The 23,881-nt window shown below is 47.3% G+C and overlaps 1 long non-coding RNA gene across 9 annotated transcripts in view; it reads right to left on the bottom strand.

The window, feature by feature from the left end:
- LOC105716817 (uncharacterized) overlaps window positions 1–23,487 on the bottom strand; it is a 365,411-nt gene extending 341,924 nt beyond the window's left edge. For 4 of the 9 annotated variants that reach the window (XR_010345633.1, XR_010345634.1, XR_010345625.1 and 1 more), the window contains exon 1: window positions 23,217–23,485. This is a non-coding gene — a long non-coding RNA (uncharacterized LOC105716817). Of the gene's footprint in view, window positions 1–23,216 lie in introns of all 9 variants that reach the window. The other 5 variants (XR_010345629.1, XR_010345630.1, XR_010345632.1 and 2 more) reach the window with 3 other exon arrangements.
- Between the last annotated feature and the right edge of the window lie 394 nt (window positions 23,488–23,881).

The raw sequence follows: 23,881 nt of genomic DNA, 5'->3' as shown, positions 1-23,881 counted from the left end.
TAGAGCTTTCCTCTCCATGGAATCCTGGGATCAAACTGTTCCTCCCTTCCCCCATCTTCCCACCAGCACGTTTATTTATAATCTTTTTTTTTTTTTTTTTTGAGATGGAGTCTCACTCTGTCGCCCAGGCTGGAGTGCAATGGCGCAATCTCGGCTCACTGCAACCCCCACCTTCCAAGCTCAAGCAATTCTCCTGCCTCAGCCTCCCAAGTAGCTGAGATTACAGGCTTTTGCCATCACACCAGCAATTTTTGCATTTTTACCAGAGACCAGGTTTCACCATGTTGGCCAGGTTGGTCTCAAACTGCTGACCTCAAGTGATCCGCCCACCTCAGCTTTCCAAAGTACTGGGATTACAGGCATGAGCCACTGCGCCAGAGACATCTATTTATAATTTTAAAAGGTTTTTATGACACAGGAGAAAGAAAAACAAACCTATAAACTTCTTATCTGTAACTTCCAGCAACTGAGACAATTACTGCTTTAATTTTTCCTCTTTGCCCTCTCAATCTCTCTAGCCAGAGATTGTCCATAACCAGAGACTTGAGATTAGGATAGTTACAATTTGCAGCCAAAATCAAAAGCCCTGCCCTTCTGGGGTGGCAAGAGGGGTGGGAATAACAAAGTTGAGGTGGAAATAAAGAAAAACTTTACCTAGGTAAAAGAGTTTATCCCTCCCGGCTGACTTAGGTTCCAGACTCAGTCGCTGCACTGTGACCTAGGTTCCGATCTATGTTTCAATAACCGTGAACTTGGGTAAGTCAGTTAAACTCTCTGAACCTCTCATCTAAAAAAATTGTCCCATCTAAAAAAATTGGGTTGAAAATGTTTGCTACCCTCTACTACACTCATTCACTAAGCAGTAAACGAGGTCATGCAAATTCAGCCCGTGGCACGGCACCCATCACACAGTGGGTTCTCACCAGATGTAAGCTGTTGTAAATAATCACTATTACTATTACTGCAAAACTTCACCGTCAGTCAGAGGCAGGAATTAGTGGTTCCCGTGCAGAGATAAGAACCAGGGACTCACAGCCCCTCTGTAGCAAGCAAACCCAAACCAACCCTCCTATGCTCCGCCCCCAGCCCTGTCCATCAACTCTATCTGCTCACTTCCCCTAGAAACAGCTCCCAGACCTCAGCCAGCCTATCTCACTGGAGGACTTGCTTAAGACGCCTCCTCTCCGAAGGCTTCCCATCAGCTGCTTCCTTCCTGGAGCTCCAGCACCACCCTGTCCATCTCTGGGAGGACCAGTACCTCACCCTGGTGTTGTGGCTATGTGAAAATCACATATCTGCCTCCTTGCGCTAGATCCCGAGGGCTCAGCCAGCCTCACACCGTCCTGCATGTGAGATACTCAGTAAATGGTGCAAGACTGAATTTTTATTAATCGCATGAATTAATACAGGAAAAGTTCAAACTGGCACGAAGTCAGGGCTTAATGCCATTTTATTATAGCTACCTGTAGGACTAAATAGCATTATGCCAGATTGTACCTATATGAATGCTATCTTTTTTTTTTCTGACGCGGAGTCTCTCTCTGTCGCCCAGGCTGGAGTGCAGTGACGCCATCTCGGCTCACTGCAACCTTCGCCTCTCAGGTGCAAGTGATTCTTCTGCCTCAGCCTCCCGAGTTGCTGGACTACAGGCATGCGGCACCACACCTGGCTAATTTTTGTATTTTTAGAAGAGACGGGGTTTCACCATGTTGGCCAGGCCGGTCTCAGCCTCCCAAAGTGCTGGGATTACAGGGCTGAGCCACCGCGCCCAGCCTATTGATGCTATGTTATCATTGTCAGTATTCTTTCTCTCACTCTGCGTCTCCCAAATGCTTGGACTGGCTCTTGCACACTATAAAAGCTATAGTTCTTCTTATTTGTTCCCTGTGAGATCCTGACACAGTTTCAAGTGCATATTAAGCTTCCATAGTTCCCAACCAGGGCCTTACTGAATTTTTCCAGAAAGACAACAAGATGGGAATGCTGCGCAAAATGGGTTGGACTGAGACTTTTTCATCATGATAGCGACTGCTTTTTTCCTTCCTTCTTTTCTTCCCTCCTTCCCTCTCTTCCCTTCCTTCCTTCCTCTCCCTTTCCTTCTTTCTTTTCTTCCTTCCTTCCCTCCCTCTCTTCTTTTCTCTCTTTTTTTGACAAGATCTTGCTTTGTCACTCCATTTGGAAGACAGTGGAGTGAACACAGCTCACTGCAGCCTCAACTTCCCAAGCTCAAGTGATCCTCCAGCCTTGACCTCCTGAGTAGCTGGGACTACAGGTGCATGCCACTGGCTAATTTTTTTTTTAATTTTTTTCTAGAGATGAAGTCTCATTATGTTGTTCCAGGACAAAGCAGGCAAGAGCTACCATGCCTGCCTTCTTTTCTTTCTTTTCTTTTCTTTCTTTTCTTCTTTCCTTCTTTTTTCTTTCTCCCCTCCCTTCCCCTTTTCTTTTCTTTTTTTCTAAAGAAAATAATTCTTTCTTTCTTTTTTTTTTTTTTTTTGAGACGGAGTTTCGCTCTTGTTACCCAGTCTGGAGTGCAATGGCGTGATCTCGGCTCACTGCAACCTCCGCCTCCTGGGTTCAGGCAATTCTCCTGCCTCAGCCTCCCGAGTAGCTGGGACTACAGGCGCGTGCCACCATGCTCAACTAATTTTTGTATTTTTTTAGTAGAGACGGGGTTTCACCATGTTGACCAGGATGGTCTCGATCTCTTGACCTCGTGATCCACCCGCCTCAGCCTCTCAAAGTGCTGGGATTATAGGTGTGAGCCACCGCGCCCGGCCAATTCTTTCTTTTTTTTTTGAGATGAGGCCTCACCCTTTCACCCAGGCTGGAGTGCAGTGGCGCAATCACAGCTCATTGCCGCCTAGAGACCTCCTGGGCCTAAGTGATCCTCCCGCCTCGGCCTCCCAAAGTGCTGGGATTACAGGCATGAGCCGCCACGCCCGAAGATTCATTTCTTTAGGCAATTTTGCTGTAATTGTTCACTGCAACTGAAGATAAATCTGAAAATCATGCTTGTTCCCCTGATGGAAATCAGCAATGGCTTACCAGCAGAGAGGGCAAAAGTCAGTGAGCTACCAGAAACCACTGCTGCTCAGTTAACAGCCGGCCCCATGTTATGGAGCCCTGTGTTAACTGGCAGGACACAAAAGAACTGGAAAAAAAAAAAGAGCCAATATATGTTGAGGGGGCAGAGTGACAAAGGAAAAAGGAAAAGAACAGAAGAATAGAGTTATCTAGAATCTAAGGAATGATGACTTTTCCAGGCACATACAGACTGTCACTAAAGTATGTTAGGAACTGAAGCAATTCAGAACAGCATTACATACAAACAGTTCTAAGGGAGAAATGTTAACCCCCTGTGAGCGGGGAGGTGCTTGTTCAGTCTAGCATTCAAGTCAGTAACCACTTAATTAGGGAGCACCCCTGCCCCCGGCGACTGCCCGCTCCCTGCTAGGCGCTGGGGGAATGGAAAGGAAAGATATGAAATGCCTGAGGAGCTTGTGCAATGGGTGAGAGAAGCCTATAATCAAGGTGTTGCAAACTGCTGGCCCCAGGGGCCACGTGTGGCCCACAGGTGTTTCGTTTGGCCTATGAATGTTCCTTTAAAAACTTAACTGAAAACATTTAAAAATCAGGAGAGTTTATTTATTTTTATTTCTTTTCTTCTTTTTTTCTTTTTTTTGAGATGGAGTCTTGCTCTGTTGCCCAGGCTGGAGTGCAGTGGCTCGATCTTGGCTCACTGCAACCTCCGCCTCCCAGGTTCAAGCAATTATCCTACCTCAGCCTCCCAAGTAGCTGAGACTATAAGCGCCTTCTACGACGCCCAGCTGATTTGATTTTATTTTTTTTTTAGTAGAGACGGGGTTTCACCGTGTTAGCCAGGATGGTTTCGATCTCCTTACCTCATGATCCAGCCACATTGCTCAGCCTCCCAAAGTGGCGGGATTTCAGGTGTGGGCCACTGCACTGGGCCAGGAGAGTTCAGATTTTAAAAGGCTTCTCTTTTAAAAGTGAAAGCTCTGACATCACTGGGTCTGTCTTTTGGCATGGGGAAAGAAGACGGGGAGGAGGGAGCTGGAATCGAACAGCAGCCTCAGCTACCATCTAGCAACCTCTCTCTAACAGCATCTCTCTGATAACATCTAGAGAAGGGACCCGCTGGTTTGCCAATCCGGATGCTTCTTATTGTATTTGATCAGCCCCACCTGGTGTAGTTCTACAATCTGCTCATCCTCCTAAACAGCTGAGTTTGGAACACCTGACAGAAACCCACTGTCGAAACAAAATAGTAATACAATGGGGTATGAGCTGTGAGAACTCACACACAGGGTGCTGGGAGGGGATCTCGCAGAACCGGTGTGGGGAGAAGAGAAGTGCTTCCTGGAGGAGGTGACCCCTTAACAGAGTCATAAAGCCTAAGTAGGAGTTCATTAGAAGAAGAAATGAGGAAAGAGACCAGATCCTGTCCCATTTCCCTGGCTGGCTTTTTCTCTCGGTCTGTGAGACACAAACCTTAGAGAAGAATCTACAGACACAAATCCTCTAAAGTCTGGAAGAATCACTTCATTCCAGACCTTCAAAAATATTCACACCACACATTCACCTGCTGCCTCTGCCCTGAAGATCCTTTTCTGACAATTTTTATTTCTGACCCCATGGCAGTGCTTTCGTCCACAGGGCAGGGGGGGCCAGATTCCTATCCCAGGGCCACCGGGCATTCAGCAATTCAATACCCGCTCGCAGAGCCTCTGACGCAGCAGGTACTCAAGCTAATAATGGGAAGCCATTAAAAGCTTTTAAGTGGTTGCCTTTCACGATCTAGGTTGCCATTTGCAAAACTCACTTGCTTGGAGGAGGGAGGTGCAGGATGCTCCTTAGCTTTTCCTTTCTAACGAGATCAGTATGCAGAGAATGTTTTCCTAATGGAGAAAGCATGTATGGAATTTCCAGAATCATGAAAAGGAAGAGATACGGCTTTTGCAAGGCCTGGGGAGAGGAGAGGGGAGGGTTCATTCAGGCCAGCCAGGAACTTTGCAAAGGCCAGGGGACAGCCCCCGAGCCCCGGCAGGCCTGAAGCCCCCTCCGGCTCCTCTCCCATTCCAGAGGGCACACTTCTGGGGAGCCATTTGTCCCAGGTGTTCTCGGAGAAGGTAGCCCTGTAAATGGGGAAGGACAGCAATGGCCATGGGAACTCAGCCTGCCAGAGGAAGCCTCTTGTCTCCACCGGCTGGGCCTGGCCAGGAGCTTTTCACGGACCAAATGAAATCTTTTGTTTTGTGAAAAGCAGTGTGCCACATGGGTAGGAGATATCTCTCTTCAGAATCTCTAAGTGCAATGGTTGGCTGACGTGATCCCAACGCTGCTGCTGGCTCAGTGGAATAAATCAGAACTATGAAACGAACTCAGTCACAGTAAGGTCCGGAAGGGACCTCTGTCTTCTACAGCCGCTCTCCTATAAATGCCTGGGGACTTTCCACACAGAAGACCTTTTCCTTTTCCCATTTCCTTTTGGAAAAAAAAAAGGGAAAAGCTAAGTATCCCACAAGGGGGTAGCTGACACACTCACTGCTACATTAACTAGAATGTTCCAAAGAGACTCCAAGCTGAGCATGATGACTCACTCTTGTAATTCCAACACTTTGGGAGGCCAAGGTGGGAGGATCGCTTAAAGCCAGGAGTTTTAAGCCTGGACAACAAAGTAAGACCCCATCTTTACAAAAAAAATTAAAAATAGGCCGGGCGCGGTGGCTCATGCCTGTAATCCCATCACTCCGGGAGGCCAAGGTGGACGGATCACGAGGTCAGCAGTTCAAGACCAGCGTGGCCAACATGGTGAAACCCCGTCTCTACTAAAAATACAAAAACCAGCTGGGCATGGTGGCACGCGCCTGTAATCCCAGCTGCTCTGGGGGAGGCAGGAGAATTGCTTGAAGCCAGGAGGCGGAGGTTGTGGTGAGCGGAGATCACGCCACTGCACTCCAGCCTGGGTGACAGCAAGATTCCATCTCAAAAAAAAAAAAAAAAATAGTTGGGGTGGTGGCATGCACCGATAGTCCCAGCTGCTCCGGAGGCGGAGGTGGAGAACTGCTGAGCCAGGGGGTCCAGGCTGCAATGAGTCACCATGGCTCCCTGCACTCCTGCCTGAAGCAACAGAGCAAGACTCTGTCTCCAAAAAGAAAAAAAGAAAACTTTCAATAACTCCCCATTGCCCACAGGGTAAAAAGTCCAAATGCTTCAGCACAGTTGGAAGGTCCCTGGCCACCTCTTCCCTCAAACTTGGCCCTCCAAGAAGTCCTTTCTTCCTCCAAAATAAATACCAAATTCATCCTCTTCTCTTCCTCCCCACTGCTAGAGCCGGGTCCAGCTCTGTTTTCTGGATTGCTGTAATCCAGTCCCCAAATGCGCCTCCTGCTTCCATGGATCCATCATCTACCCAGCAAAAAGGTCAATCATATGAGGCCCTGCCCAGTTTAGCAGCCCCCAAAGACTTAAAAAAGCACTTAAGGCCCTCCATGACCAGACGCCTGTTCACCTGGACCCTGGACGTCCGCTCCTTTCCAGCCACACGAGTCTCCTGACACTCTGAACACGCCAAAGGATTTGCAGCCTCAGGGCCTTCACACGTGCTGTTCTCTTTAACTAGGATATGTCTTCCATAAACTTTTTTGAAAGAAATTTAAAGAACCATCTGGACTCAAACCTGTAATCCCAGCAGCACTTTGGGAGGCTGAGGTGGGAATATCACCTGAGGTCAGGAGTTAGAGACAAGCCTGGCCAACATGGTGAAACCCTGTCTCTACTAAAACAAAAGACAAAAATAAGCCAGATGTTGGGGGTTGTGCCTGTAGTCTCAGATACTCAGGAGGCTGAGGAACCAGAATCGCTTGAACCCAGGAGGTGGAGGTTGCAGTGAGCCGAGATTGCACCACTGCATTCCAGCCTGAGTGACAGAGCAACACTGTCTCAAGAAAAAAAAGAGTAAAAGAAAAATTCAAAGAACCTAGAACTGACAACCATGAACATTTCGTCATGTGTTTTCAGTCTTTTTTTCTTTTCTGCATGTTTTCAAAATGTGTAAGTGATCTGTGTATGTATCTATCGTCTTCTTTAAAAAAAAAAAAAAAAGCATTAAAGGTAGGTCAGACCCTGTGGCTCTTCCCTATAATCCCAGCATTTTGGGAGGACCAGACAGGAGGATGCCTTGAGACTGGGAGTTCGAGACCAGATGGGGCAACATAGTGAGAGCTCATCTCTACAAAATATACAGGCATGGTGGCTCACACCTATAGTCCCAACTACTTGGGAGGCTAAGGCAGGAGGATCACTTGAGCCTGAAAAGTAGAGGCTGCAGTGAGCTGTGATCACACCACTCACACTCCAGCAATCTTGACAGTGAGATGCTGTCTCAACAAATAAATTAATAAGTTTATTTTTTATTTATTTATTTATTTATTTATTTATTTTGAGACAGAGTCTCGCTCTGTCGCCAGGCGCCAGGCTGGAGTCCAGTGGCGCGATCTCCACTCACTGCAACCTCTGCCTCCTGGGTTCAAGCAATTCTCCTGCCTCAGCCTTCCGGAGTAGCTGGGACTTCAGACGCGTGCCACCACACCCAGCTAATTTTTTTATATTTTAGTAGAGACGGGGTTTCACTATGTTGGCCAGGATAGTCTTGATCTCTTGACCTCGTGATCCGCCTGCCTCGGCCTCCCAAAGTGCTGGGATTACAGGCGTGAGACACCACGCCCGGCCCCGAGTTGATTTGTTAAAGCAATAAAGGCAAAGTTAAAGCAGGCTTTGACTTTCACAATCACCCCACTTTCCCTCTCTCCCCAAGTGATGACAGTGAGTTTGATACAGATCTTTCCAGCCCATTTTTTAAACCTTTACATCCGTCTTTAAATATCCTTAAGTAACATACAGTATGAGCTATGAATTCTCAACATGAGTTTGAGACATTTGATACAGATCTTTTGATACAGATCTTTCCAGCCCCCCTGCTTTTTTTTTTAAGAGATGGGTTTTTGCATTTTCGTCAGGCTGGTCTGGAACTCCTGACCTCCCACCTCGGCCTCCCAAAGTGCTGGGATTACAGGCATGAGCCACCGTGCCCAGCCATCCAGCCCATTTTTTAAACCTTGACATCCATCTCTAAATATCCTTAAGTAACATACAGCATGAGCTATGAATTCTCACCCTTACCTAGGAATGGGGCTGCACATGTTTCCAATTTTACTACCTGCTGCCAAGGTGGTCTCTAAAGTGACCTCACATACTCATTAGCGGAGCTAACACTCTGTGCCTGGTCAACACTTGACTCAGACATCCTATTTCTGACATGTGGTAAAACAGGAAACACGTATCTCATGGCAACACCCAGATGCCATTCGACTGGAGAATAGATAAACAAACAGTTTATCCCAGTTAGCAATAAAAACTACAATCAATAAAATATACAACCCCAGTTAGCAATAAAAACTACCAAACTCCTGATGCGCACAACAACGTGGAAGGCTCCCAAATGCATCATGCCCAGTGAAAGAAGCCAAACCCGAGAGACTACCACTGTATGAATTCATTTATAGGACACTCTGAAAAAGGCAGCATTGTAAGGTCAGAAAACAACTCAGGTTGGTTAAAGCTGGAAGTGGAGAAGGAGACTGACTACGAATTGTGATGATCACACGGCAGTGTCACACAGCTCTAGGCATTTATCAAAACCCTTAGCATTGTATCCTAGAAAGGGGGAATTTTACTGACGAGAAATCAGACTTCCAAAAACCCGACTTTGTTAGTTAGCAAAATTCAAATTTTATCATCCACTTTGCTTTTTTTTTTTTTTTTCCTGAGATGGAGTCTCGCTGTGTCACCAGGATAGAGTCCAATGGCCTGATCTCGACTCACTACGACCTCCACCTCCCAGGTTCAAGTGAGTCTCCTGCCTCAGCCTCCAGAGTAGCAGGGATTACAGGCACGTGCCATCACGCCTGGCTCCTTTTTGTATTTTTAGTAGAGACGGGGTTTCACCATGTTGGCCAGGATGGCCTCAATTTCTTGACCTCGTGATCTGCCTGCCTCGGCCTCCCAAAGTGCTGGGATTACAGGCATGAGCCACCGCACCCAGCCCCATTTTGCTTTCTATGAGCACTGCATGGTTGTATCTCTTTTTTTTTTTTTTTTTTTTTTTTCGAGCTGGAGTCTCACTCTGTTGCCCAGGCTGGAGTGCAGTGGCTTGATCTTGGCTCACTGCAACCTCCACCTCCTGAGTTCAAGCGATTCTCCTGCCTCAGCCTCCAGAGTACCTGGGACTGCAGGCGCACGCCACCATGCCTGGCTAAATTTTGTATTTTTAGTACAGACAGGATTTCACCATATTAGTCAGGCTGGTCTTGAACTCCTGACCTCATTATCTGCCCGCCTCAGCTCCCCAAAGTGCTGGGATTACAGGCATGAGGCACTGCACCTAACCAACATGGTGGTATCTTTCACCCACTTTCCCATCAGGCTGTTTGTCTTTTTATTGCTGACTTCTGGGAATTCAGTACACATTCTAGATATTAGTGCTTTGTAATGTGTTGTACGTATTGCAAACATCTTCTAAGTCTTTTATTTGGCTTTTAATACCATTGTTGATTTTGTTGCTCAGATGTGCCTTTCTCTTTAATATGTAGTTATATTGATCGATGCTGTCTTTTCTGCTAATACTTTGCTCCTCTGGTTAACTTCTTTTTTTTTTTTTTTTTTTTTTTTTAATAGAAACAGGGTTTCACCATGTTGGTCAGGCTGGTCTTGAACTCCTGACTTCAGGTGATCCGCCCACCTCGGCCTCCCAAAGTGCTGGGATTACAGGCGTGAGCCACCGCACCCAGCCTCCTCTGGTTAACTTCTACTGAGTCTTTGTGTCTCACTCAAATGCCGATTCCTCAGACAGGATTTCAGAATGAAACCCCTCACCACACAATAACCATTCCTTCATATTATTCTAGTTCATATTATTTCATATTTCTTACAATAATGTTATTTTTTCTTTGTCTATTTGCTTGTTTCCCCCACTTAAAAATAAGCCTCTTGGCCGGGCATGGTGGCTCACACCTGTAATCCCAGCATTTTGGGAGGCCGAGGTGGGAGGATCACCTGAGGTTGGGAGTTCAAGACCAGCCTGACCAACATGGAGAAACCCCGTCTCTATTAAAAATATAAAAAATTAGCTGGGCATGGTGGCACATGCCTGTAATCCCAGCTACCTGGTAGGCTGAGGCAGGAGAATGGCTTGAACCCGGGAGGCGGAGGTTGCAGTGAGCCAAGATCACGCCATTGCACTCCAGCCTAGGAAACCAGAGTGAAACTCTGTCTCCAAAAAAAAAAAAAGCCTCTTAAGAACTGGTACCAGTTGATCTACTTTGATCACTACTGAATATCCAAGGCCTTGAGCAGAACTTGGCACACAATAGGCATTCCACAAATACCTTCCAATAAATGAGTGAAAAAAATCCAGTACAGGTGCATGGGCTGCACATAAACACGTGCCAAGCACGTAACGCTATACATACATGTTAATGACATGTTAGTACATTGTGGACAGCAAAACACATCATGTGTCTCACCAGAAAACAGAAAATTCAGCTTCTGTGCAAATCTCATGAGCCACAATGTTTACCTGAAATTCTATAAATATTCAGACAATCCTAGGACTGAGAATTTGTGGGTTTTTTTAATTAACTGAAAAATAGAAAGCATGATCTATATAAACAGGCTGTTATGAAGCTAAGCAACCAAATCAAAGGAACAATCAAGTAAGCAATGAAACAGTCACTGAACAAAATATCTACCCAATAAAAAAGACATGGACGAAGTGCATATAATATTCAAAAATGCTATGTCCTAATAGTAACTAACAAAAAAATCAGGACGTGTCCGAATGTGATGGCTCACACTGTAATCCCAGCACTTTGGGAAGTCAAGGTGGGTGGATCACTTGACGTAAGGAGTTCAAGACCAGCCTGGCCAAGATAGTGAAACCCTGTCTCTACTAAAATTACAAAAAAAAAAAAAAAGAAAATTAACCAGGCATGGTGGCACCCCAGCTAGTCGGAGGCTGAGGCAGAAGAATCTCTTGAACCTGGGAGGTAGAGGTTGCAGTGAGTTGAGATAGAATCACTGCACTCCAGCCTGGGTAACAGAGACCCTGTCTCAAAAAAAAAAAAAAAAAATCAAGATACAACATATGAACTGTAATTACAATACTTAAAAAAAAAAAAAGGCTAGGCACAGTGGCTCACACGTGTAATCTCAACATTTTGGGAGGCCAAGGTGGGGGGGTCACTTGAAGCCAGGAGTTTGAGACCAGCCTGAGAGTGAGACGCTATCTCTGCAAAAATAAATAAATAAATAAAACACAAAGACAAAACAGTGATTGTATTGTTTGTATTCAACTCAAGAAATATTATTATTATTATTTTTGAGTCAGAGTTTCACTCTTGTTGCCCAGGCTGGAGTGCAGTGGCAGGATCTCCAGTCACTTCAACCTCAGCCTTCAGGTTTCAAGAGATTCTCCTGCCTCTGCCTCCTGAGTAGCTGAGATTACAGGCTCACACCACCACGCCTGGCTAGCTTTTATATTTTTAGTAGAGACCGGGTTTCACCACGTTGGCCATGCTGATCTTGAACTCCTGACCTTGTGATCCACCCACCTTGGCCTCCCAAAGTGCTGGGATTACAGGCGTGAGCCACTGACAGCAAGAAATGTTATTTTTATTTTTATTTTTATTTTTTGAGATGAAGTCTCGCTCTGTCGCCCAGCTAGATTGCAATGGCACGATCTCGGCTCACCGCAACCTCCACCTCCTGGGTTCAAGCAATTCTCCTGCCTCAGCCTCCCAAGTACCTGGGATTACAGGTACGCGCCACCACATCCAGCTAATTTTTGTATTTTTTTTTTTTTTTGAGATGGAGTTTCGATCTTGTTACCCAGGCTGGAGTGCAATGGCGCAATCTCGGCTCACCGCAACCTCTGCCTCCTGGTTTCAAGCAATTCTCCTGCCTTAGCCTCCTGAGTAGCTGGCACTACAGGCGCATGCCACCATACCCAGCTAATTTTTTGTATTTTTAGTAGAGACGGGGTTTCACCATGTTGGTCAGGCTGGTCTCGAACCCCTGACCTTGTGATCTGCCTGCCTCAGCCTCCCAAAGTGCTGGGATTACAGGCATGAGCCACTGTGCCTGGCTAGAAATATTATTTTTTATAGATTTACCGACTCCACCTCCCCAGCTTTTAAAATTTCATTTATTTATTTATTTATTTATTTATTTATTTCAGAGACAGGGTCTCATTCTCTCACCCAGACTGGAGTACAGTGGTATAATCATAACTCACTGCAGCCTCAAACTTCTGGGTTCAAGCAAGCCTCTTGACTCAGCCTCCCGAGTAGCAGGGACTACAGGTGCCTGCCACCAAGCCTGGCTAATTAAAAAAAAAAATTGTAGAGACAGGATCTCACTATGTTGCCCAGGCTGATCTGAAACTCCTGGGCTCAACTGATCCTCCCATCTCTATCTCCCGAAGTGCTGGATTACAAGCATGAGCCACAGTACCTGGCTCATATTCCCTACTTCCACCAAAAGCCTAGAATTCTCAAATCAGGTATCTTCCTCCTGAAATCCACCTTTCACATGAGTTTGCCATCTTTCTTTACTCTTTTTTTTTTTTTTTTTTTTTTAAATTGAGATGGAGTCTTGTTCTGTCGCCCAGGCTGGAGTTCAGTGGCGCGATCTCGGCTCACTGCAGCCTTCGCCTCCCGGGTTCAAGCGATTCTCTTGCCTCAGCCTCTGGAGTAGCTGGGACTACAGGCGTATGCCACCACACCCGGCTAATTTTTTGTATTTTTAGTAGAGATGGGGTTTCACCATGTTAGCCAGGATGGTCTCGATCTCCTGGCTTCGTGATCCGCCCGCCTCAGCCTCCCAAAGTGCTGGGATTACAGGTGTGAGCCACTGTGTCTGACTGAGTTTGTCATCTTTCTAGATGTATATCTTGGAAGTTACTCCTTGCTGACAATCCTTTAAAAGTGCTCGGTTCACAGGACCCATTTGAAATCACTTATGCCTGGTCATTCAGGCTCCCCAGGGTATCCTGCCCCTCACCCCCCGCCTCACCTGCCTTTTCCACCTCCGCCACACTACCAGCCACCTTAGAGGACTTGCAGTCCGAGGCCTCAAACCTCTGCATTGCCAGTCCACTGCTGTCACCAAGGCCCAGGCTGAGACCCAACACCCCATCGTCTTCCTTTCCTCCTGGGTGAGGCTCTTCCAGTTTCTGAGCTGCGGCAGGCCTGGTTGGCTGCAGTCCCACTCCAACCTGCCTTCTTTCTCTCCTTGCAGTTACATCTGCACTGTGCCTCCCTCTCACCCTAGAAGCTTCCAGAAGACGGGGATGGTTTCTCATTCACAATAGAACCCCTGTGCCTCACCCACACTTTCGATTCAGTAAATGCCGACTTTGTCCAAGGCATTGTTCTAGCCAGTGCAAAAGCGATTCAAGCCACATGTAATTTTAGATTTTCTAGTAACCATAAAGTTAGAACAAACAGGTGAAATTGATTTTAATAACATTAATCCAATTTGTATTTAACCCAATATATCCAAAACTATGTCAGTTCAATATATAATTAACATCAAGGAATTAATTGGTTAATGAGATATCCTGGCAGAGCACCGTGGCTTAGGCCTGTAACCCTATCACCATAGGAGGCTGAGGCAGGCAGATTGCTGGAACCCAAGAGTTCAAGAAAGCCTGGGCAACACAGGGAGACCCCAGCTCCACCAAAAATACAAAAATCATCTGGGCATGGTAACACAGACCTCTGGTCCCAGCTGCCCAGGAGGCTGAGTGGGAGGATCACCTGAGCTCGGGAGGTCAAGGCTGTAATGATCTATGATCACACCACTGCATTCCAGCCTGGGTGACAGAGTGAGTCCCTAACTCAAATAAATAAACAGGCTGGTCGCAGTGCCTCAAGCCTGTAATCCCAGCACTTTGGGAGGCTGAGTTGGGGGATTATCTGAGGTCAGGAGTTTGAGACCAGCCTGGCCAGCACAGGGAAACCCCATCTCTACTAAAAATACAAAATTAGCCAGGCGTGGTTGTACACACCTGTCATCTCAGTTACTCGGGAGGCTGAGGCAGAAGAATAGCTTGAACCTGGGAGACAGAGGTTGCAATGAGCCAAGATCGTGCCACTGCACTCCAGCTTGGGCAACAGGTGAGACTCCGTCTCACCTCTTCCTTCTCACTAAGTCTTTGAAATTCAATGTGCATTTCACACATACATTACATCTCAATTTCCTTTTAAGTGCTCAATACCCATATAGGGCTCACAGCTACCGTATGGAGAGCTCAGTTTAAGAATCTGGGGATAGCCGGGCGAGGTGGCTCACGCCTGTAATCCCAGCACTTTGGGAGGCCAAGGTGGGCGGATCATGAGGTCAGGTGTTCAAGACCAGCCTGACCAACATGGTAAAACCCCATCTGTACTAAAAATACAAAAATTAGACAGGCGTGGTGGCACGCCCCTATAATCCCAGCTACTCAGCAGGCTGAGGCAGGAGAATCGCTTGAACCTGGATGGCGGAGATTGCAGTAAGGTGAGATTGAACCACTGCGCTCCAGCCTGGGCGACAGAGCGCGACTCCGTCTCAAAAAAAAAAAACCTATGCTGCAGATACAACAGCGAACAGCCTAGAAGGCTAGAAGTCTATTCCTGCAGCCCCGTCCACCACTGCCAGCCTGGCCTCAGCACTTACATCCTGTGCATGTTTGTCCTGGTACTCTAGCTCCGGACCCTGATTTAGTTTCTTCTCAACACAGCAGCCAGACTGACCATTTCAAAAGCTAAGTCAGATCAAATTACTTTCCTTTTTAAAACACTGCAAGGAAGCCAGGTTCATTGGCTAACGCCTGTAATCCCAACACTTTTGGAGGCTGAGGCGGGCAAATCACTTAAGGTCAGGAGTTCGAGACCAGCCTGGACAACATGGCAAAAGCCCATCTCTACAAAAATAAAAACATTCACCAGGCGTGGCAGCACACACCTGTAATCCCAGCTACTCAGGAGGCTGAGGCACAAGAATCACTTAAATCCAGGAGGTGGAGGTTGCAGTGAGCCAAGATTGCCCCACTGCACTCAAGCCTGGGCAACAGCGAGACTGTCTCAAAACAAGCAAAATACACCAGGCACGATGCCTGTAGTCCCAGCTACTCAAGAGGCTGAGGCTGGAGGATCGCTTGAGTCCAGGAGTTCTGGGCAGTAATGCACTATGCCGATGGGTTGTCCGCACTAAGTTCGACATCAACATGGTGACCTCCCAGGAGCAGGGGACCACCAGGTTGCCTAAGGAGGGGTGAACCGGCCCAGGTAGGAAACGGAGCAGGTCAAAACTCCCGTGCTGATCAGTAGTGGGATCGCGCCTGTGAATAACCACTGCACTCCAGCCTGGGCAACCTAGCGAGACCCTGTCTCTTAACAATGAATGAATAAATAAATAAATAGATAAATAAAAACACTGCAAGGACTCCCTATTTTACAGAGTAAAAGACAGACTCTGTGGCATCCTGCAGGTTTTCTGTGAGGCTCCACACTGCCTGCTGCTAGGGTTCTCCTACTCCTCCTACTCTCTCCTTGCTCATACCAGCTTCTCCTGGCTGCTCCTCAACCCCACAGGCTCACTGCTGCCTCCACCTCTGTCCTAGCTCTTCCCAGAGCCCTAGATGCCCATCCTTCCCCTCCTTCAGGTGGAGACTAACGTCAGCTCCTCCATGGAGCCTGCCCTGACTCTGATCGGCCAACTTAACCGTGCAGCACCATGCCCCAGCCCTCCAGACACCGGCTCTCCTCTGCCTGTTCCCACCGCACCTCATATTCTTGAATACACAATTCATATCCTTCTTTATTATGTCTGCTGTTCCTTATCTGTCTAACCCAGCTGTAACCTAAGCTCTAGAATGAAAATCTGTCCTTTTTCTTCCTTTACGCATCCCCAGCACCTACAGCCATGCCTGGCACAGAGTAGACACACAACACGTATGTGCTGGAGGAATGAATGGCTTACAATTTAGTGGGAGAAGAGAGACATATTGCCATATGTACTAGGAAGATAAGCACTGTTGAGAAAAAGATAGGAAGAAAGGGAGGCTGCTGTTGTTTTTTTTTTGGAGGGGGGAGCCAGGCAGAGTCTCGATCTGTTGCCAGGCTAGAGTGCAGTGGCGCAATCTTGGCTCACTGCAACCTCCACCTCCCAGGTTCAAGAAAATCTCCTTCCTCAGCCTCTCGAGTAGCTGGGACTACGGGGGCATGCTACCACGCCCTGCTAATTTTTGTATTTTTAGTAGCGACGGGGTTTCACCATGTTGGCCAGGATGGTCTCGATCTCTTGACCTTGTGATCCACCCACCTCCGCCTCCCAAAGTGCTGGGATTGCAGGTGAGAGTTAGTGTGTCCAGCCGGGAGGCTACTGTTTCATAAGGGAGGAAAATAATATAATAATAATAAACATAGCAACCACCACTACATACTAACTACAATGTGCCAGAGCCTGTACTTTACTGTAACACAGTGGGGCCAGGGTGACTTTGCACTAGAGTCAGTTTTTGCCTGCACTGCCTTCATCTATTCCCGCAATTGTCTCTGGGGACCAGCCCACTCCACTACTGTGTGGCTTCCAGTAGGACAGAGCTCCAGGAGGGCAGAGATTTTTGTTTCTTTTGCTCCTTGATGAATCTCCAGCAGCTAAAACAGTGCCAGGCATACAGCAACTGCTCAGGAAATGAATTGCATCCATCAGTCTTGAAGCAAGTAGCCAATGTGAGGGCTAATGCACCAGAAAAAAGGCCCTGAAGAATAATAAATAATAATTGCTTTACTCAAATGTTTTACTTAAGGGCTTACTTCCTCTGTGCTAAGTGTTCTGCTAAGTGCTGTGCACCATCCCTGGGAGGGAGAAGCGATTCTCCTCCCCTGCTCAGCAGCTGAGGAAATGGAGTCACAGTGAGCTGAAATAACTTGCGAAGGCAGACTGACATGCGAGACCCACTTCTGCAGCTTTACTTACTTTCTTATCTATTTCTTACTTGTATAAGCCAGGGTTTGTTTCTGATGCTTGCAAAGAATTAGAGTGAAGTCACTGCCATCTTAAGATCTAGGAAACTAGAATGTTGCCTTTGTCTTCAGAAACCACCACTTCATGCAGCCACAGGAAGTAATAAAGCTCAATAATTGGAACAGTAATAATATTAGCTGACTTTTACTGTGTGCTCACAATGAGCCTAGGTCCTCTGCCAGACACATTCTGCTCATCATCTGTTTCATCATCAAAGCAACCCATTTTATCGATGAGGAAACTGAAGTTTAGAGAAATAATTTGCCCAAAAGTAAGCAGATCTACACTCCTCGACTTTCTGAGACATCCCCTAGTGCCTCCTGCTACTATCTGTTTTCCTTCTTTTTTGGGGGGCGGGGAGGGCAGGGACGGAGTCGTGCTCTGTCACCAGACTGGAGTACAGTGGCACGATCTCGGATCACTGCAACCTCGGACTCCCAAGTAGCTGGGATTACAGGCACGTGACACCATGCCCAGCTAATTTTTGTATTTTTAGTAGAGACCGGGTTTCACCATTTTGATCAGGCTGGTCTCAATCTCTTAACCTCGTGATCCACCGGCTTCGGCCTCCCAAAGTGCTGGAATTACAGGCGTGAGCCACCGCGCCTGGACTGTTTTCCTTCTTTTTCATCAGCACACTTTCCCTACAGGCAAGCCCCTGTAGAGAAACCCCCACTTCCCACCATGCCAATCTGTCTCACATATAAAAAGATAATGACTAGGCCAGGTGTGGTGGCTCATCCCTGTAATCCTAGCACTTTGGGAGGCTGAGAGGGTGGATCACCTGAGGTCAGGAGTGCGAGACCAGCCTGACCAACGTGGAGAAACTCTTTATCTACTAAAAATACAAAATTAGCCAAGCATGATGGCGCATGCCTGTAATCCCAGCTACTCGCGATGCTGAGGCAGGAGAATCACTTGAACCTGGGAGGCAGAGGTTGCGGTGAGCAGAGATTGCACCATTGCACTTCAGCCTGGGCGACAAGAGCAAAAATCCATCTCCAAAGAAAAAAATATATATATAATGACTGTAGACTGTGTTGCTTCTTGTTTCCTTGAAGACAAAGAGTTCTTTATTTATTCATTTTTATTTTACTATTTTTTACAGAGACAGGGTCTCACTCTGTTGCCCAGGATGGTCTCAAACTCCTGGACTCAAGCAATCTTCCTGCCTCAGCCTTTCAAAGTGCAAAAATTATAGACATTAGCCACCATGCCAGGCTGAAACAGCGGTTCTTGACAGACACCTGATTCAGCAAAGTACCAGGGCTGTTTGGGACACTCAGATGCCCCTGTTCTCAAGAATTTCACAGTCGACGATAATAAAGAGGCAGATAAACAAAACAATACCCCATGCCTCTCCACAAAAAAAAAAAAAAAAGGAGGAAGAAAAAAACAGACAATTTGGAATTTTACAATTAAAAAATGAATGAGACCATTTCCACATCATGTATATGTCTTGCGTTTTATGACCTGACATTGTTTTTGTTTTTAATGACAGGGCTGGGAGAGGGGCCACCACGACCTTTATAATGCTTAAGGTCCCTACAATACCTAAACACACACAAGATAGAGGTGGGTACTTAGAAGACATTGTTGGGGGATGAAGGGGAGACAGAGATCATGGCTAAAAGAGCTCAATCTCGCCAGTTGTGGTGGCTCATGCCTGTAATCCCAGCACTTTGGGAGGCCGAGGTGGGAGGATCACCAGGTCAGGAGATCGAGACCATCCTGGCCAACATACTGAAAATCCATCTCTACTGAAATACAAAAAATTAGCTGGGCATGGTGGCGCGTGCCTATAGTCCCAGCTACTAGGGAGGCTGAGACGGAAAACTGCTTGAACCTTGGAGGTGGAGGCTGCAGTGAGCCAATATAATGCCACTGCACTCCAGCCTAGGCAAATGAGCAAGACTCTGCTCAAAAAGAAAGAGCTCTCAAGCCTGTAATCCCAGCACTTTGGGAGGCCGAGGAGGGTGGATCACGAGGTCAAGAGATCGAGACCATCCTGGTCAATATGGTGAAACCTCATCTCTACTAAAAATACAAAAAAAAAAAAAATTAGCTGGGCATAGTAGTGCGTGCCGGTAATCCCAGCTACTCCGGAGGCTGAGGCAGGAGAATTGCCTGAACCCAGGAGGCAGAGGTTGCGGTGAGCCGAGATCGCGCCATTGCACTCCAGCCTGGGTAACAAGAGCGAAACTCCGTCTCAAAAAAAAAAAAAAGAGCTCAAATCTCCCATCCACAGTGAAGGTTGATAGTAATTAAATCCTGAAACCTAGTTTTGTTCACAAAGTCAAGTGGTATGCCTGATTGCAGCCTCTTGCTAATGATTATAGATTTTGTACCAAGACTGAGGCTTCTTTTTTTGTTTGTTTGTTTGGTTTGGCTTTTTTTGGGGGGAGGGGTGGGAGACGGAGTCTTACTCTATCTCCCAGTCTGAGGTGCAATGGCAATCTCAGCTCACTGCAACCTCTGCCTCGTGGGTTCAAGAGATCCTCCTGCCTCAGCCTACCGAGTAGCTGCGACTACAGGCATGTGCCACCACGCCAGGCTGATTTTCTCTCTCTCTCTCTCTCTTTTTTTTTTTATTTTTAGTAGAGACAGGATTTCACCGTGTTGGCCAGACTGGCCTTGAACTCCTGACCTCAGGTGATCTGCCTGCCTTGGCCTCCCAAAGTGTTGGGATTACAGGTGTAAGCCATTGCACCCAGCCAAGAGACTCCTGCCCACACCCACAGCCCAGAACTTTCCAGCATGGCAGCCCTCACCTAAGGCCTCTTGGCCCCTTTGTCTCTGCCTCCTCCATGGCTACAGAAAAGGCCGGCAGCTAGAGCACGAGGTTTTTCTCCTCATGCAGGATGTTCAGGTTTCTGAAGTTTGTGCCTGAGGTACGTAGGGAGGGTGGGGGCCACACTCTGTCCTCCTGCTCAAGGCCAAGGGGTACCCTTTGCTTGTTCCCTTTTTTTTTTTTTTTTTTTTGAGACCAAGTTTCACTGTTGCTGCCCAGGCTGGAGTGCAATAGCATGATCTTGGCTCACCACAACCTCCACCTTCCCAGGTTCAAGCGATTCTCCTGCCTCAGCCTCCCAAGTAGCTGGGATTACAGGCACCCACCACCATGCCTGGCTAATTGTTTGTATTTTTAGTGGAGACGGGGTTTCACCATGTTGGCCAGGCTAGTCTCAAACTCCTGACCTCAGGTGATCCACCCGCCTCAGCCTCCCAAAGCGTTGGGATTACAGGCAAAAGCCACCCTGCCCGGCCCCTTTGCTTGTTCTTAGATTTTTTTTTTTTTTTTTTGAGACGGAGTTTCACTCTTGTTACCCAGGCTGTAGTGCAATGGCGCGATCTCGGCTCACCGCAACCTCCGCCTCCTGGGTTCAGGCAATTCTCCTGCCTCAGCCTCCTGAGTAGCTGGGATTACAGGCACACGCCACCATGCCCAGCTAATTTTTTGTAGTTTTAGTAGAGAAGGGGTTTCACCATGTTGACCAGGATGGTCTCGATCTCTTGACCTCGTGATCCACCCGCCTCGACCTCCCAAAGTGCTGGGATTACAGGCTTGAGCCACCCTGCCCGGCCCCTTTGCTTGTTCTTAATCTCACTATCCTCTAACTTCTGAAAGTCACACTAGGAAATCAGAAAACAGTGATCCAAATCCCTACAGCTCTGCCACTCCCAAGCTGTGTGACCTGGGTGGATATTTTTAACCTCTCTGGGCTGTGGGTTCCTCATCTACAAAATCACAATAATAATAATCCTATTTTACAGGAAAGTTAAATGAGATCATATAATTTGAAGTATTAGAGCCAAGCCCACCCCGCAACAAGAACTCTACCATTGCTAGACATTTTATTCTAAGTGCCTCATGGAGCTGCAGTGAGTAGAAGGTGAAGAACATGCTTTGCATGATAAACAAACAATGTCCATGTTATACCTGCACTATTATTGTTGTTATTATTAATTGTTATTATTACTGTTATTAGTTTCTTAGATTACTTGAGGCCAGAAAACAGAAGAGAAAAGGGGGCTCCTGCCAAAGGACCCATTTTGACAGCATTCCAAAAGGCCTTGAATTTCTCTTTTTTTTTTCTTTTTGAGAGGGAGTCTCACTCTTGTTGCCCAGGCTGGAGTACAATGGCGAGATCTCGGCTCACTGCAACCTCTGCCTCTGGAGTTCAAGTGATTCTCCTGCCTCGGAATCCCGAGTAACTAGGATTACAGGCATCCCTCAGCACACCCAGCTAATTTTTTGTATTTTTAGTAAAGATGGGATTTCTCCATGTTGGTCAGGCTGGTCTCAGACTCCAGACCTCAGGTGATCCACCTGCCTTGGCCTCCCAAAGTGCTGGGATTACAGGCATAAGCCACCACGCCCAGCCGTTCTTTTTCTTTTTGAGATGAGGTCTCACTCTGTCGCCCAGGTTGGAGTGCAGTGGCGTGATCTCAGCTCAATGCAACCTCCGCCTCCCTAGTTCAGGCAATTCTCCTGCCTCAGTCTCCCAAGTAGCTAGGATAGCAAGCATGTGCCACCACACCCTGCTAATTTTTGTATTTTTAGTAGAGACAGGGTTTCACCATGTTGGTCAGGATGGTCTTGAATGCCTGACCTCGTGATTCACCTGCCTCAACCTCCCAAAGTGCTGGGATTACAGGCATGAGCCATCGCGCCCGGCCCAAGGCCTTGAATTTCTGAGACTCTCTACAGATGATATTTGAAGCGACTGTCCACAGGACTCAATGGTCCAAATGATTCCAGATTGTTGCTCTGTTCCCATCCTGGGTCAGCGTCCCACCACAGACACTGGGAATATAAGTTGGGGAGTGTGGTGTAGTCCTGATCCCTTAAAGAGAATCAGCATCGGGAAACAACAAAAAACAAAACAAGAGAACAAGGAGATGCCATGTCTGCAGCCAACTATGAAAGGAAATGTGGCCAGATTCTGTGGCTCACGCCTGTAATCCCAACACTTTGGGAGGCCAAGGCGGGCAGATCACGAGGTCAGGGGATCGAGACCATCCTGGCTAACATGGTGAAACTCCGTCTCTACTAAAACTAAAAAAATTAGCCATGCGTGGTGGCATGGCCAGCTACTCGGGAGGCTGAGGCAGGAGAATCTCTTGAACCCAGGAGGCAGATGTTGCCGTGAGCCAAGATCGAGCCACTGCACTCCAGCATGGGCGACAGAGCAAGACTCTGAGAAAGGAAAGAAAGGAAAGAGGAAAGAGGAAAAAGGAAAGGAAAGGAAAGGAGAAAGGAATGAAGGAAATGCAAAATAAAAAACCCACACGTCCAAAGGGCCACCTGATATATAAAACACATAGCAAAGGACAGCCATCAGCAGGCCTGCCGCTGCCTCTCCGGAGAACGTGGACCAGCAACTATGGGAGGCCGGGGCGGGCGGATCACGAGGTCAGGAGATCTAGCCAAGGTCTTCCTCTTCCCCCAGATAATCTGCCGATGGTCTGCCCAAATGCAGGGACACTCACACAAACAGAAGGAAAGAACAGGGTGTCTTACGATCCAGGAGATCGCTTGACTGAGCTGCCGGAGAAACGTGTCCATCTTGGGCAGGCAGAAGGCCCAGGCATGGCAAACACAGGCTCTGAAGCCCAGCCAGAGTGCCCGCCTACCGCTCAGGCGGCAGAAAAAACCCTCAAGAACAGGGAGCAGATTTGATGTGGGCAGTGAGAATTCACCAGGTTTTTAGACCATAAACCAGTGGGGGTCAGACATGTCAGAACAGAGGGAAGAACTCCCTATTTCCAGTCCAGAAAAGCTCCAGCCACAGAAACACACGACATGGAGGTGGGGGGGGGGGGTTGGTTAAGAGAGAGGAAAAAGAAAGTTAATCCGAAAAAAAAATAGATTTCTTCTATTTTTCAAGAGAAGCCAGTTTATGCAAAAATTCTGCACTCAAGGTAGATAAGGCAACACAAATAAACCACTCTTAACCAGGCAAAACAACCACATAACCACTTAACAAATCCCCTCTGTGCATTCAGTGGGCACAGCATATACCCCACGGTGAAGCCACCCTGCCTTTCCATCTTCGTACCTATAAATGGAATTCCAGTTGGGCCCTTGTGCCGAAGCTTTAGACCACAAGGCATGTCCTCACCTCCAAGATGTAGCTCGTCTCAAATAATAGCGACCAGGCCACGAGGTTTCTTCCACACATGGATTCTGTATTTGTCCTGCAGCTTCCATGAAGGCCTTTCTCCTAATAAATCCTTTAGAAAGTTCCACTCAGGGTTTTGAGGATTGATACAACCCTCTTCTTGACTGATGAGAGCTTTAGAAAGATTCGCTGTGACCACAGGACTGTGTCAAGTTGAACAAGTCTCAACTTGTCGCTGCCAGTATGCAAAATAGGTCTGCAACATCTTATAACAGACAACGCAGCAGACACGGTCCCTGCATCCTCAGGGCCCCCGCCCACCCACCACACACAAACACATTTCTCTAGGGTTTTTTCCCGTGGCAAGGAAATAACGCCAGTAGCCAGGATTCACACAGTGGTGGAGTGGGAGAGAGCTGGGCTAACAGCCTCTCTCTGGAAAACCTAAGACCAGAAAAGAAACACCAAAATCTCACCCTCTTGTCCCTAAACCCCTGCACGTGATTTCTTCTCCTCTCTAATGTTCTGGAAGGGCCTAAAGTCAGGAGCTTGGGTGAACAGAAGAATCTTCCATGCCTGCAAACCATCGGGAAAATGCATGA

Source organism: Aotus nancymaae, unplaced genomic scaffold (assembly GCF_030222135.1).
Source record: "Aotus nancymaae isolate 86718 unplaced genomic scaffold, 86718_ANA_hifiasm-v0.15.2.pri h1tg000036l, whole genome shotgun sequence".
Classification (NCBI taxonomy): Eukaryota; Metazoa; Chordata; class Mammalia; order Primates; family Aotidae; genus Aotus; species Aotus nancymaae.
Note: the sequence above shows the minus strand (reverse complement) of the source record. Positions and strands in the feature narration are given on the sequence as shown.